The sequence below is a fragment of the Solanum verrucosum genome, unplaced genomic scaffold (genome assembly GCF_900185275.1).
Source record: "Solanum verrucosum unplaced genomic scaffold, falcon-dt-bn FXZP01000235.1, whole genome shotgun sequence".
Lineage (NCBI taxonomy): Eukaryota > Viridiplantae > Streptophyta > Magnoliopsida > Solanales > Solanaceae > Solanum > Solanum verrucosum.
Window position 1 is genome coordinate 2,033,350 of NW_026019948.1, and position 17,048 is coordinate 2,050,397.

Sequence of the window (17,048 nt, forward strand, 5' to 3'; positions counted from 1 at the left end):
CATTTACAAGCCTTTTTTTGATGAATCGCGCAAATTACTTGATTTTTCGTATGTATTAACTCCTTGGATCTAGCGTCCCGGAGCACCCAAATTTTTTTTCTCAAAAAACTTTATGAGGACCTCCGTAATGAGTGAGGGAACATTATATACAAATCATTTTTTAATTCTCATTTCCGCATTTACAAGCCTTTTTTTTTTACGAAATGCGCAAATTTCTTGACTTATCATATGTATTAGCCCATTGATCTGGCAGTTCCAAGCACCCAAAAAAAATTCTCAAAAAACTTTATGAGGACCTCCATAATGAGTTGGGGAACCTTCACATGTATACTCACACCATTTTTAACGCTAATTTCTGCATTTACAAGCCTTTTTCTACGAATCACGCAAATTCCTCTATTTTTCATGTGTATTAGCCCATGGATCTTGCGCTCCTTTGAACCCAAAATATTTTTCTCAAAAAACATTATGAGGACCTTTTTAATGAGTATGGAAACCTTCACGTATTTTAACATTCATTTCTACATTCGCAAGCTCTTTTTTACAAATCGCGCAAATTACTCAATTTTTTGTATGTATTATATAGCCTATAGATCTTGCAACCCGGAGCACCCAAAAAAAATGTGGTAGAGGGTGGGGGGTTAGAGGGGATAGAGGGGTGGTAGAGAGGGAGAGTAGATGGGGGGTAGAGAGGGGAGTAGGGGTAGAGGGAGGAGGGAGGGGGTAAAGGGGCAGATGTTGCCATGTGAAAATGGTTGAATCCTATGGAAGTATTAGGAAGTTAAGCCACGATAATAAGGGGGGAGGGGTAGCGGGGGGAGGGGGTAAGAGAAGGGGTAGGGATGGGAGGGTAAGAGAGGGACCCTTAGACGTAACACGGCGTACTTGACCACGAAGGGTCGCATACAAGCCTCATAGCATATCTTGAACATAAGAGCATAGAAAAAATAGTGCGGAATTTAAAACTTTTCTTTACAATCGAAGTCTCTTGTAAAATGAAAGAGAATCTATGGCACTATGTCTCAAACCATCTATAACACTTGGACTATAACTCTTGAAATACAATCTTAGGGACATAGCCCTTACATAAGTCTAAAACATGAAAGTAAAGACATAAAGGACATAAGGTTGAGCCCCTCGAATACAATGAGGACTCACCAATCTTCTTCTTCTTGATCTCCTATGAACCTAGCCACGAGGATGGAATCAAATATCTCCAAAGCCTACACTTATAGAAAATGTAGAAAGATGGGATTAGCACAAAAAGTACCAAGTATGGAAGCCATGCACAAAAACCTAAAACATGCATAAAAAGGGATACTTCATTTGAAATCATGCTATATGACATTTTTGAACATCATCTTTGAAATAGTTGGAAAATGCAACCCATAAGGCAACTCACATACATTTCATCATAATATGAGATATATCATTCTAATAACAAGCATAGTCTCCAACATCAACATAATACATACTCCAATCTTCACAATACATAGCCTCCAATCATAACATAATACAAAGTCAAATACCAAGATCATCTCATCGTAAAGTAATCATCACATAAGCAACCCCTAAGAAACACTTGTGCAATGTATGGTTGGCATCCCATAATACCAACCCTACTAAGTACTCTTTTGAAGCTACTTTAGTCATACATTTCATCCTTAGACCTCATCATAAGCAATAGCCATAAATAAGGAAATAGTCATGTACATTACTTGAATTATAAGGAAAGTCATTCATAACAACTATCTATTCAACATACATGCAAACATTCAAATCTCATCATAACATAATGGAACCATCCCATGACATCCTACCAAGTCTACTTGTGCAATGTGGAAGTGAAGTCACATACCCCTACTCCTACTAAGTAAAACTCACCAAGAAGTCATAGTATAGTTCATGTCTCATTCATTATCTTTATTCTATAGGGAAGAGTAGCTATAACCGACATAGGCCATGTGAGCTACATCGAATCCGATGTCGTGTAACCCCACACCAAAAAAAGGTGTCCTACTTGCCTAAGGTAGAACTAAATGTATAGCTATAAGGTGGATCCACTAGCTAAAGACCTATGTGGGCACATAGTTGTGGGATATGGAGATTGCTTCTAGAAACCCGCCTTATTGCATTGGCGGAGGGGCTTCCATCTCATGAGTTCACTTAGATGACCCAACCTCTTGCATTGGCGGAAGTGCCTTTACCTCATTTTCCATATCCACTCGGTGTTAAGCATTATTTCCCAAATTATACGTAATTAATCTTGAATTGCATTTACATGTGTGAAGGAATGCTCTATCATTCATTCAATACAATTCATCAAAATAGCTCATAGATTGATTAAAGGTGAGAATGTACTTTCAACCTTAGAATCAACATTAGTAAGTGAGAATAACTTTCACACCAAGATCATGTGTTCTCATGAGAATGGACTTTGAATCAACACAATATGATCATCATGGTCATGTACATTTCATGTATAATAATGTGTAAAGGTGCATATGAGAACTATACTTTCAATTAACATTATTGATGCATCATAATCATGTTTATGCATGGTGTGTGTATAATTGTCCTTACAATGACACAACAACAACATTATCATCATAGACACTTCCCTCTCAAAGTGTTCATAAGTATGTACATAATATCACAATCATGCATCATTCACATATATTGCATTCAAGGATCATAGACCATGTAAATCAACACATCTAACATTCATTGTAGTAGACATGTATATATATATTCACAATTCAAGTAGTTCAGTCATTACATGTATAAGCTCATATACTCATATTGTAGATCATATGGGTGAAGTCCTTCCACATTAGCACCATATACAATTTAACATGCTTAATAGCCTCCTTCTCAAAACATCAACATTCATAGCTCATTCTTATTAGCTATTAACCTTAAGGCCTTAGAAGTCATCTTCATATTATGAGCATTACTCTCAAGCAATACCTCACATGGTCATCATGTACACTCAACTCTTAAACTAACCACATGCCTCATTATTGATCAATTATAGTCATATCGGAAACATATAAACTCAATCTTAACACTACACAATCATGATCCATCATATAAGTCATAATCAAGTCAATTCATATTTAGAAGTTTTACCCTAAATCAATTCATGTCTAGGTGATCTAATCTAAAGCATTACATGAAGAAGTTCACTATTCTTAGAAGGTCACATATAAACCCTCAATTAGCCTCTTCCATGGCATAGCCCTAATCACATCAATTCACCTTAGAAATCTTAGATTTATCAATTATACATGTAGAATCATACTTAGATCATGCAATTTCATCAAAATTAACTTACATCCAATCAATTGGATCAACTTGCAAAACCATCACATAATGTAAAGAAGAACCATAGCTAGAGTTGGGGGTCTCATGGATTCTTGAAGAATTTGAGTTAAAATCATATAAAATCAGTCTTATATTCATAAACAAACATAGTTCAACCTTTAAAAGTGACTTTGAAAGTAACCCATGGAGTTGAGTTGAAACCCTAGCTAATTGAGTTTTCTAGAATTGAGTTAAAAGCTTTTGAAAGGGCTCCTTGGGTGATAGCTTCCCAAGGATGAAGAACTCCCATACCTTAGGTGTAGAATCCTTCCAAATTCATATTGAAAAGCTCCTTCCTTCAAGCTTTCCTTGATCTCTTTCTTTGTTCTTCAATAGAGGTTCTAGAGAGAAGATTCTTGGAGAAAAGAGTAGTTGGGTTTTTATTTGGGTGGGTCTTGGGTTATAATGATTTAATGACTTAGTTTAGGGTCTTATTAGCTTATATAGGTGATTAATTAACTAACTAACCGACCTCCCTTAACCCGCTAATTAATTCCCAAACACCTAACTAAAAACTAAAAGGTCAAAATGTGGCAGCACCTACGCCCACCCATCTACGAACCGTGGATAGGTCTACTGGCCGTCGTATGGCCTCGTGGTTAGGGACTGAGGCTTGAAGTTTCAGGCCAAAACAGGCCTTGACCTACGCCCATGACCTACGGGCAGTGGTCTAGTCTACTGGCCGTAGTTGGCCATCCGTGGTTCACCAAAATTTTCCAGATTTAGGGACTGCTTTGGGGTCCTCCTCAAGGACCCCTTGGGTGGTCCTTGGGGAGTTATACCTGGACGTTTAACCCCTAAAACCCCTATTCTAAGTACGGGAACCATTTTTACAAGTTTTAACCCTCATTCGGCACTCCAAAACTCTTACCAAAGGCTCTAAAACTCACTAGTTCAACTCACTAAATTATGGGGTGTTACAAGGGGGGTATAGGGAGGGTAGAAGGGGTAGAGGGGGGTAAGAGGGGGGGTAAGAGAGGGAATAAGAGGGGGATGGTAAGATGGGGGGTAGATGAGGGGGTATAGGGGGGCATTAAGGGTAGTTTCATAATTTTCATTCTAGTCCAAATTAAATGGGTATATTCTATATTACCTTTAATTAAAAAATATATATATAAGGTACTTGAAGTTATTAAACACCCTCATGGACATGCATTAGCTTTAAAAAGCTAAAGGCACAAGTCCAAGGGAGGGTCCAACGCTAGTGTACCACTTCAAGGACCTTAAAAGCTCTCTTGGATTTTGCCTTAGTTTTATTTGGCAAGTCCATGTGGGCAAGGGGCATTTTCGTAAATATTATTTTTAAGTTAAATTTAGAAGTGGGTATATTTTATATTATTTCTAAATAACTATATAAGGTATTTTATATTAAAATACTCCCATAATAAATCACTTTCACAAACACCCACTTCAAAATAAAAAGTTCATCTTCCTCTCCTCTACAATATTTCTCTCTCTAGAGTTCCTTCATTGAAAAAGCTCAAGAACTTGAAGAATAGGGCTCAAGAATCCATCTTCTCAACTCAAATTAGTGGGTAAAGCTACAATCAACGTATGGGAGTCTTGATTTATGGAAAGTTTCTTTCCATAAATCCTTTCAACTCTTAATTTCGAAATTGGTAAATTGTTCAAAAACTAGAGTTTTCATTCTAGCCATGGGTTCTTCCTAAAAACGATTTCATTGGGGTAATTGTCTTATATTATGGATGATTTGATGTTTAATGGTGATTTTTATAGTAAAACTCCCCATGAACCCATGAATTACCCCATTACCCCATGACCCCAATTTTATGAATTTGTGATGGGTGTATTGATGCAAGATGAATACTATGAATGATGTCTATGATATTTTTATTATTGAATCTTGTTTAAATCATGCCTAATGTAGTATTTCTAGGTGTGATTGTGTGACATGATTCATGACCCTTGAAGGGTAAGTTATGAAGGGTTGTACATGTTGATGAATGTTGTGTATAAACTCATGATTCACTTAAAAAGTGAAGATCCTATGACTAATGTGTAAATTGAGGTATTGTTGAAAGGTCATTCTTCCCTTACCTTTACACTTGATTATGTATGAATTTTCTAGGATGATGATAATGGTGTTGTGTAGATTGAAAGACTACTCTCATGAAACACTATGAACAATAATGTGAAAGGTTTACTCACATGTTAATGCTGATTCTAAGGTTGAAAGTACATTTTCACTTTATTGAATCTATGAGCTATTTTATGGGTTGTATTGAATGAAGGGCAAAGTATTCCTTCACATATGTAAATGCAATTCAAGACTAATTATGTATAATTTGGGAAATAATGCTTAGCACCGAGTGGATATGGTCAATGAGGTAGAGGCCCTCCCGTCAATACAATAGGCCGGGTCATCTAGATTATTCTCATGAGATGGAAGCTCATCCACCAATACAATTGGTCGGGTTTCTAGAAGCAATTTCTCTATCCCATAACTATGTGCCAACATAGGTGTTTAGATAGGGGATCCACCTAAAAGCTAATACATTTATTTCTACCTTAGGCAAGTAGGACACCTTCTTTCGGTGTGGGGTTACATGACACTGGATTCCTGTCGCTCACATGGTCTATGTTTGTTATTATAATGATACCTCTTATGTTATGATGAAATTTATGTGAGTTGCCTTGTGGGTTGCATTCTCCAACTATTTCAAAGATAATGTTCAAAAATAGCATAAGTTCTTAATGTGAGCAACATGGAATCCGGTGTCGTATAACCCCACACCGAAAGAAGGTGTCCTACTTGCCTAAGGTAGAACTAAATGTATAGCTATAAGGTGGATCCAATAGCTAAAAACCTATGTGGGCACATAGTTATGGGATAGGGAGATTGCTTTTAGAAACCCGACCTATTATATTGGTGGAGGAAATTCCATCTCATGAGAATAGTTTAGATGACCCGACCTATCGTATTGACGGAAGGGCATCTACCTCATTGACCATATCCACTCGATGATAAGCATTGTTTCCCAAATTATACATAATTAGTTTTGAATTGCATTTACATGTGTGAAGGAATATTTTTCCCTTCATTCAATACAACTCATAAAATTGCTCATAGATTCAATAAAGTGAGAATGTACTTTCAACCTTAGAATCAACATTAGTATGTGAGTAAACCTTTCACACCAATATCATGTGTTCTCATGAGAATGGACTTTCAATAAACACAATAGGATCATCATGGTCATGTACATTTCATGCATAATAATTTGTAAAGGTGCATATGAGAACTATACTTTCAATTAACACCATTAATACATCATAATCATATTTATGGATGGGGGTGTGTGTGTAATTATCCTTGCAATGACACAACAACAACATTATCATCATCCTAGACAATTCATACATAAGCAAGTGTAAGGGAAAGGGAAGAATGGCCTTTCAATCAATACCACAATTTACACAATAGTCATAGGATCTTCACCTTTCAAGTGAATCATAAGTTCATACACTATTCTTGTCAACATGTACAAATCCTCATAATATGCCCTTGAAGGTCTGTGGATCAACTTATCCAAAACATATAGCATTAGCACATTAGATAAGGTAATACCATGATTCAACAACTCATTAATACCTTAGCCATATCATAATAGGCACTTTATACTCAAAGTATTCATAAACATGGATATAATATCATAATCCGGTCAATTCAGGTTTAGAAGCATTACCCTAGACCAATTCATGTCTAGGTGATCTAATCTAAGGCAATTCATCAAGAAGTTCATCATTCTTAGAAGGATACATATAAACCCTCAATTAGCCTCTTTCATGGCATAGCCCTAATACAACGACCCGAGAGCACCCCCTAGCCGTTACACGCGTATTCGACCTCTCGGAAGTCTCATACAAGCCTTAGCATTCATTCATCGCATAGATCATAAAATCACTAAGAATTTAAAACTTTTATTCAATAAATCCATAAGACTTCAAGAGTCATCAACATTTGAAAACATCAATACGCAAGCGGAACTACTAAGTCTCTTTAGCCAATCTTAGACAAGAACTTAAAACGTACTAAGGGACACGACCCTTTACAAATGAAATGAAACTTAAGTGTCAATTACAATGACTAAGAAACTTCTAAACATAGTCCTCGAATCTTGAGGACATACCAAAGACTTGGGAGAGTGAAGCAATCCAAGCAACTCCAAAGCATAATCTCCTCCTAGTTACCACAACCTACACTTGTTGTTAAATAGAAGAAAGGGGTTAGTACAACACACGTACTAAGTATGAGGATATGCAAAACATGCTAAAAAGGACAATTATTTGGAAGCTATGCTTTCATGCCATTTTTATAAAATCTCATGAACATCAACATAATAGGCACCTTACAAGTCACAACCAACAATACAAAGGCATATGCTTCACAATACCTCATAAACATACATAATCCATTTACCTTTACCCTCTTGCCTTGAACCTCCACCTTAAGTAACCCTTAAGCAATACCTTTGTACAATGTATAGGCAACGTCTCATACCATCACCCACACTAAGGCACCACCTTAAAGTCACACAAAGTGCACTTACCATGCATACCTCAACCTTCACCAATTAATCACATAAGACATATAAGCACATAAGCCAACAAGTCACTTCATGAACTAGAATACTCATCAAATGTCATCCCAAGACTCACCTAAGTAAGACATAGTGAGGCAACCCATACTACCTCTCCATACCACACCCAAGTGATCCTTAAGGCTACACAACACAAGCTCCATTCACATCTCAACATAAATCGTTCTTTCAACTTAATGCATTTAGACAACTTCATTAACTAATGACATAAGATCATCACATACCTTCAATTCAACATAAGCACTTACATTCAATTCATTATGACTCACTTTCACATTAGCATACTCAAAGACCAACACTTTCATTAATTAGCCCAGTAAGACTCATTCATTCATTATCATTACTAAGCCACACCAAGATCTCCCTTAAATGTCTACTTGTACAATGTTAGGTGATGTCCCATTCCACCACCTATCCTAAGTAGTACACCCTTAAGAGACCCTAGTTCATTCATTCACTAATGTGGAGGAAGAGCCTTAACCGACATAGACCATGGAGCTTGACATGGAATCCCGGTAGTAACCCTTACTGGATGAGGGATCCCTACTTGACTAAGGTAGGGTCATTCTTTTAGCCTTTACGTGGTAGAGACCACTAGCTAGTCCTATGTGGGCACATAGTTAAGGGATAGATGTATTGCTTCTAAGTACCCACATCTCAACTAACGAAGGGGCACCCATCTTAAGGGTTGCTACTAAATACTCACATCTCAACTAACGAAGAAGTATCCACCCATCTTCATATCCTCTCGGTGCTAGACATTACTCCCCCACGGAGTTGGACATTCATTTCATTCATTCATTTAGGGATAAAGATTGCTACTAAGTACTCTCATCTCAACTCACGAAGGAGTGCCCATCCTAGCCCAACATTCATTTATTTAGGGATAAGGATTGCTACTAAGTACTCTCATCTCAACTCATGAAAGAGTACCCATCCTAACCCACATTCATTCATTTAGGAAGCTCTTGGATTCAAAGATGAGAAAACCTTTCATCTAGGAACCCCATTCATTTAAAGGAGTACTTTATGAGACTATCCTTACAATAGACCCAACTTTCGTTCATTAGCATTAACTCCCATTCTTTTCATTCATCCTCACATTTTTCCATTCTTTTCATTCATTCTTCACTAGGTGTGAGAGTAGTAGGTAAACATAGTCTATCCTAACCTCACATTCATTATAAGTCATTCAAAGAAGACAACAACCAAGCATAACACATAAAGTCTCTACACAAGGTCACTTTTCATACTCTTAGACCATACACAAATTCACATCATATCACATTACCTTCACATAATCAACATTACTCAAAACAACAATCATCCAACTTTGCCTACAAGGCCATGATCACAACATGCTTATAAAGTAAATACCTCCCCACTTTCAAAGGGATCAAACCTCACAATTCTAACATCTACAGCATATATATATATATATATGTATGTATATAATACTAGAATCAATAATCTATTCACAACTTCATCATCATCATAAACCTTAGGTCACAATTGCCCATTCAAGGCCAACATCCAATATAACACAATTGACCATCAATTCCTCATAATTCAATATAGAACAATACATAAATCAATAGCCCATAACAATCTACACATTAATATCACATTATTAGCTCATGATCAATAGACCCACTTTAGACCCCAAAATTAGGAACTCAAGATATGCCAGGGTTCATGGAGTTTTTTTATCTTAAAACCATCAATATTAACATAAATCATCATTTGAAATACTTTCATGCAAGAACCCAAGCTTAGAATTGAAATTGGGGTTTTTAGTGTTTGGAAAAACATTGAAATCACTTTGATTTGGCTCTTTGATTGAAATGAGAATCAAAGATAAAATCCACATACCTTTGTGATTAATTTCCTAGGAATTTGAAGGAGAAATCAGTAGGAACCCATCCCCTAGCTTGAAGTTTCATCAATATCTTCCATAGAGTTCTAGAGAGAGAATATATTTGAGGGGAAGGTTCAATTTGGATAATGAGGTCTAATTCTAGGTTTTGGGGTTTTAACCACTTAAAATGTCCTAAAATAGGTAGAATAACTGTTTATAATAATTCCCCAAAGTACCCAAACTACCCCTCACTTAGTTAGACCTTTTAAACAAGTCAAACTTGAGTTTTATTTTCACAGATTTCGTCGGGAAACAAGTCCGCGACACGGAGGTGTTCCCACAAGTTTCTGGAAATTAAATTTCAAGGAAAGAGTCTGTGACACATCTGCGACGTGGACCAAACTTTTGGTCCTTGGTGGAGCTAGTCTGCGACGCAGACCTGCTCCCTCCATGAGCAAATTTCAAACTGCATTGGCAGCTTGTTTGGCCAAGGGTTGGGGTCCTCCTCGGGGACCCTTAGGGTGGTCCCGGGAGTCGTACCCGGACGTTTTGACCTTAAATACATTTATTAAGACACTAGGGTCACATCCACTGATTTTAGACTCCAAACAACACAAAAAACATGAACAACATACTAGAACACACCAACACGTAAAAGACTAGTTTCCAAACGTCTTGATCGTCCCTTGACGTTTGACTTCCAAACTCTTTAAAGTTACCCCCATACGGTCTAACACCTTAGAGACCTCCTCCACAAACCCTTGAGGATCTTCTCCCACCTCGGAGCCATAAAACATAGGAGGATTCCACCCCAAAAACTCCCTCAATCTAGAAGTAGCCATCCCCCTTATAGGATTTGCCGGAGTTACAACCTCTTTGTTGACTTGCGTCGTCAAGGCTTGAGCCAACAATTGGATAGCGGACCTAAAGTCCGCATGAGTCATATTATCCCCTATAGGGTCAATTGGAGCTTGGAGAGGAGCTTGGAGTGGAACTTCTTGGTCCACATTGTCTTTCTCAATCCCTTCAATGTAGGCCCTTGAAGTAGTCATATCCTAAAAACCATAGGGAACACATTAGGAGAAAGGTCTAATAAAGCTAAACTCTAGGGGACGACTTTGAGAATGAAGAAGTGAAGTTTTCCTAACATCTGATTGACTCTTATTCATAAAATGTGGCGCGCTTCACATTTATGAATAAGACTCTACTAAATGTAGTTTGAGACATCCTAAAAACCATCCCAAAAACCTTATGCTCTGATACCACATTTGTCACGACCCAAGGGTACCCCCTAGATGTAAGACGGCATACTTGACCCTGAAGGGGTCGCATACAAACCTCATAGCATATCTTGAACATAAGAGCATAGGAAAATAGTGCGGAATTTAAAATTTTTCTTTACAATCGAAGTCCTTTAAAAAATGAAAGAGAAGTCTATGACACTATGTCTCAAACCATCTATTATACTTGGAATAAAACTCTTGAACTACAATCTTAGGGAGATGGCCCTTACATAAGTCTAAAACATAAAATTAAAGACATAACTCATGTTCTTATCATAATTCATATTATTGGTATATAGGGAAAATAGCATTAACCGACATAGACCATGTAAGCAACATGGAATCCAGTGTCATAAAACCCCACACCGAAAGAAGGTGTCCTACTTGCCTAAGGTAGAACTAAATGTATAGCTATAAGGTGGATCCAATAGCTAAAAACCTATGTGGGCACATAGTTATGGGATAGGGAGATTGCTTCTAGAAACCCGACTTATTGTATTGGCGGAGTTTCCATCTCATGAGAATAGTTTAGATGACCCAACCTATTGTATTGACGGAAGGACATCTACCTCATTTACCATATCCATTCGGTGCTAAGCATTGTTTCCCAAATTATACATAGTTAGTTTTGAATTGCGTTTACATGTGTGAAGGAATATTTTGCCCTTCATTCAATACAACTCATAAAATAGCTCATAGATTCAATAAAGTGAGAATGTACTTTCAACCTTAGAATCAACATTAGTATGTGAGTAAACCTTTCACACCAATAGCATGTGTCTCATGAGAATGGACTTTCAATCAACACAATAAGATCATCATGGTCATGTACATTTCATGTATAATAATGTGTAAAGGTGCATATGAGAACTATACTTTCAATTAACACCATTAATACATCATAAACATATTTATGGATGGGGTGTGTGTGTAATTATCCTTGCAATGACACAACAACAACATTATCATCATCCTAGACAATTTATACATAAGCAAGTGTAAGGGCAAGGGAAGAATGGCCTTTCAATCAATACCACAATTTACACAATAGTCATGGGATCTTCACCTTTCAAGTGAATCATAAGTTCATACATAATTCTTGTCAACATGTACAAATCTTCATAATATGCCCTTGAAGGTCTATGGATCAACTTATCCAAAACATATAGCATTAGCACATTAGATAAGGTAATACCATGATTCAACAACTCATTAATACCTTAGCCATATCATAATAGGCACTTTATACTCAAAGTATTCATAAACATGCATATAATATCATAATAAAGTCAATTCATGTTTAGAAGCATTACCCTAGACCAATTCATGCCTAGGTGATCTAATCTAAGGCAATTCATCAAGAAGTTTATCATTCTTAGAAGGTCACATATAAACCCTCAATTAGCCTATTTCATAGCATACCCTAATCACATCAATTTGCCTTAGAAATCTTAGGTTAATCAAGTGTATATAGAATCATACTTAGATCATGCAACTATATCATAATTAACTCACATCCAATCAATTGGACCAACTTGCAAAGCCCTCACATAACGTAAAGAAGAACCATAGCTAGGATTGGGGGTCTCATGGATTCTTGAAGGATTTTGAGTTAAAATCATATAAAATCAATCATACATTCATAAAAAAAACATAATTCAACCTTTAAAATCCACTTTAAAAGGAATCCATGGAATTGAGTTGAAACCCTAGCCAATTGGGTTTTCAAGAATTGAGATAAAAGCTTTTGAAAGGGCTCCTTGGGTGATAGCTTCCCAAGGATGAAGGACTCTCATACCTTAGGTGTAGAATCCTATCAAATTCGTATTGAAAAGCTCCTTCCTTCAAGCTTTCCTTAATCTCCTTTGTTCTTCAATGGAGTTCTAAAAAGAAGATTTTGGAGAGGAGGGAAATTGGTTGAGTTTTGAGTTTGTGAGTTATGAGAGTTAAAAGGGTTTATTAATAGTTAAAATTACTTAAGTATATCTTAAATAACTAATAATAACCATCCCCACCCTTAATTAATTTAATTAGTAATTTACCAAACTACCCCCACTTAGGCCGAACCTAGGCAGCAACACAGGGCTTGATCCATGGACCCTTATCCATGGAGCATGGATGGGTCTATGAACCGTCCTTGCTGGCCCTGGTTTGGGTCAAAGAGGGGCAATTGGGGAACCAACTTAGGGATACTAAGTCTCGAACCACGCCTCCTAACCACGGAGTGTGGTTCCACCCACGACTCGAGGGTGCCCAATCGTGGTTCAAGCTGTTTTTGACAGCTTTTGGACCTTCTATTGGGTCCTCCTCATGGACCCTTGGGGGGAGGGTCCTAGGGGGGTTATGCCTTGATGTTTAGGCACTAAAACCCTAGTACTAAGTTAGGGAAGTTATTTTAGGACTCTAACCATACGTTTTAACTTCATTAGGCTACTAGACTACATGTTAGGCTCTAGCTTAGGTCATTAGATTTACGAGGTGTTACACAGGCGGCCCTAAGGCAAGGGGGCAGGGGCGGGGGCGGGGGAGGGGGCGGTGCCTCCAAGCAGGCGGCCTTGAGGCACGGAGGGGACAGGGACGGTGCCTCCGGGTGGGCAGCCCTGAGGTACGGAGGGACGGAGGCGATGCCTCTTGGCGGGAGGCCCTGAGGCATGAGGGATGGGGGCACCCCGAGGCACCACCCTCACCCCCTGTGCTTCAAAACATCATGAGGTCTATATGTAACTCATACTCAAATACACATAACCATGGTGAAATCAATCAAGTAAACTTATTTTCTCAAAATTTAAGGTTTTCGTGAATATACATAATGAGGAAATCAAGAGAATATGTAAGACACATGACACCCAATGAGTAAGACATAAAAAGCTAAATACCTCAAGTCTGAGTAGGGACGGAGGGAAAGAGATGAGGATAACGGGATATCATATTGGTCTCAGCCTCTCAAGTAGCACTCTCAACTAATTGATTTCTCCAAAAAACTTTCACGAAAGCATCTTCTTTATTTCTTTTGTAATTAATTCAAATTATAGAAATTTTTATGGATTCATTATTTAAGTCATGTAATTATATAATTTTTCCTATTTTAAAACTAAATTACTAACTGCAATATTTTTGGACTAAATTATTATCAATTAGCACAATTTAAAAATATATTACAAACAAAGTTGTAATGTATTTTGATAAAGGTGGAGTGATGTATCGAAATGTTGGAATCCGGTGTTCTACTCCCACACCGAAAAGAGAGGCTACTACTTGCCAAAGTAGGACCTACATACATAATAGCTATCTAGTGGATCCACTAAGCTAATACCTACGGGGGCACGTAGTTATGGAACAAGGAGATTTCTACTAGAAAACCTTGACTTACTAAGCGTGGAGGTTTCCATCTCATGAGACAACATCTATGTTGGAAACCCGGACTTGCTAAACGTGAAGGCTCTCTTGTGGGAAGCCGGACTTGCTAAACGTGAAGCCCCCACTCTCATTTTTCATGTTCACTCGGTGCTAAGATCCAACTCCCTTTTTAAACATCTTTAAGCCTTTATTTAACATTAGTTCATAAAGTAGGCTTTAGGGACTTAATCCCTCATATCATATAGCTCAAAGGTTTCTAAGATGAGAATGACCTTTCATCATAGAACCTACATTATGTGAGAATGACCTTTCACATAATCATACCATATTCATAACATAGTCTAGTTTAGAGTACAATTGAGGAAACCTTTCAAGAGACTCACTTTCACTAGATTATCATAAACCTTATTCATTCATTCATGTGTGTGTACATATGTGAGAAAGCCTTTCACATAAACACATTTATACAACACATATTCATACCTTGCTAATCATACACTTTGCATGCATAATAAGATGTAAGGGTGCATTTAAGAGTTCACCTTTCAATAGACACCATAACACATCATATTCACAGCTATACATGTAGAGTGTGTGTGCATATTGGTCCTCATAGTGACATAATAGCAACAACATTGATATTGAGTGCACTTCCCTTCAAGGGATCACCACACATTCACAATGTCCCCAAATCATGAGCAAGTCACATATAAAGCCCTTAGGGATTCTAGACCACACACCCACACTTCATCATATAAGACAAGGACACATTCAACATTGAATAGGTACTCCTAACATGTATATGATCAAATATTCATATAGGGGTCATATAGGTAGGGGTCATTCTGTAATAGTACTTAACAGAATCAATCATGTAGACCACACCTTATCCCTAACATTATCATTCACGTTTTACTCCTCATCATCAACACACTTTAAACATCATGCTAGCATTGAGGATTTCATACATAACCTTCATAGCACAACTTCATAAACATATGCATCATAATCATCAATTCACTTCACATCTATTGCCTTAAAGGCCATGATCTCAACATGCATAGATAGACAAGAAGTGAACACCTCCACCATAAGTGGATCAAACCACACAACATCAATTCTCATACTACAGACTAGAAGTTAGGTCAACTTACCAATTCTCCAAGCCATGATCACCATGGATCAATCCTCAACAATTCATAATCAATTGACATAGATAGTAATAGGAATCAACAATGTAATTCAATAACATAAACACAATCTAAGTACAATTCTATAAACAAAGGGATCAACCCATAACTTTGCCCATAATGCCATAATCCTCAACTCATCAATATACCAACAATTCAACATGAATAAGTATATATATAATCATAAGAAACATCAATACAATCTAATCTAAACAAAATTTCACCAATAGAGATCATTTCACAAAGACCCACATCATAGCCAATTTTCGAGAATTTGGGGATCATAGGTTCTTTAAGAATTCCTTTGAAAATTATCTTAAAAACCTTAATTCCACATTAATTCATCAATAGAATGATTTAGAATATCGTTTGACAAGGAACTCATGTTTAGATTGAAAATTGGGAATTTTGGTCTTTGAATCACTTTTGAAAATCTTTGATAGAACTCCTTGAATGAAAGGTTATTCAAGAATCAAGAGTCACCATACCTTAATTATTGAAGACCCATGAAATTGAAGAAGAAATCAATTGAAAACACATCTTCTAGCTTGAGCTTCATCAAGGTCTTCAATGGAGTTTTTGAGAGAATCTATTTTGAGAGAGAAGGGTCAATTTGAAGAATGGGGTCTAATTTTAGATTTTGGGGTTTTAACCAAATTAAAATACCCTAAAATAGGTAGAATAACCGTTTATAATAATTCCCCAAAGTACCCAAACTACCCCTCACTTAGTTGGACCTTTTAAACAAGTCAAACTTGAGTTTTACTTTCGCAGATTTCGTCGGGAAACAAGTTTGCGACGCGGAGGTGTTCCCACAAGGTTTCTAGAAATTAAATTCGAGACAGTAGAGTCTGCGACATGTCCACGACGCGGACCAAACATTTGGCCCTTGGTGGAGCTAGTCCGCGACGCGGACATGCTCCCTCCAAGCACAACTTCAAGCTGCCTTGGCAGCTTGCTTGGCCAAGGCTAGGGTCCTCATCGGGGACCCTTAGGGTGGCCCCCGAGAGTCGTATCCGAACATTTTGACCCTAAAAACATTTATTAAGACACTAGGGTCACCTCCACTGATTTTAGACTCCAAACAACACATAAAAACATGAACAACATACTAGAACACACCAACACGTAAAAGACTAGTTTCCGAACGTCTTGGTCGCCCCTTGACGTTTGACTTCCAAACTCTTTAAAACAGACTTAAAAGGCTATTCTTTATTATTTTTACAAGTTATTAATGCATAAAACCCATGTGAGGCTCTACTTTATCCTACTTTATTTTGAGGGTCGTTACAATACTGCAGCCTGCACGCATGATTTTTAGAGTACTTCCTCCATTTTTATTCAAGTAATTTAATTTGATTGAGTATAAAAT

The 17,048-nt window shown here is 37.3% G+C and overlaps 1 protein-coding gene across 2 annotated transcripts in view; it reads right to left on the minus strand.

The window, feature by feature from the left end:
• LOC125811166 (actin-depolymerizing factor) overlaps positions 1 to 17,048 on the minus strand; it is a 154,725-nt gene that overhangs the window by 46,205 nt on the left and 91,472 nt on the right. The gene's annotated exons all lie outside the window — the stretch shown is intronic.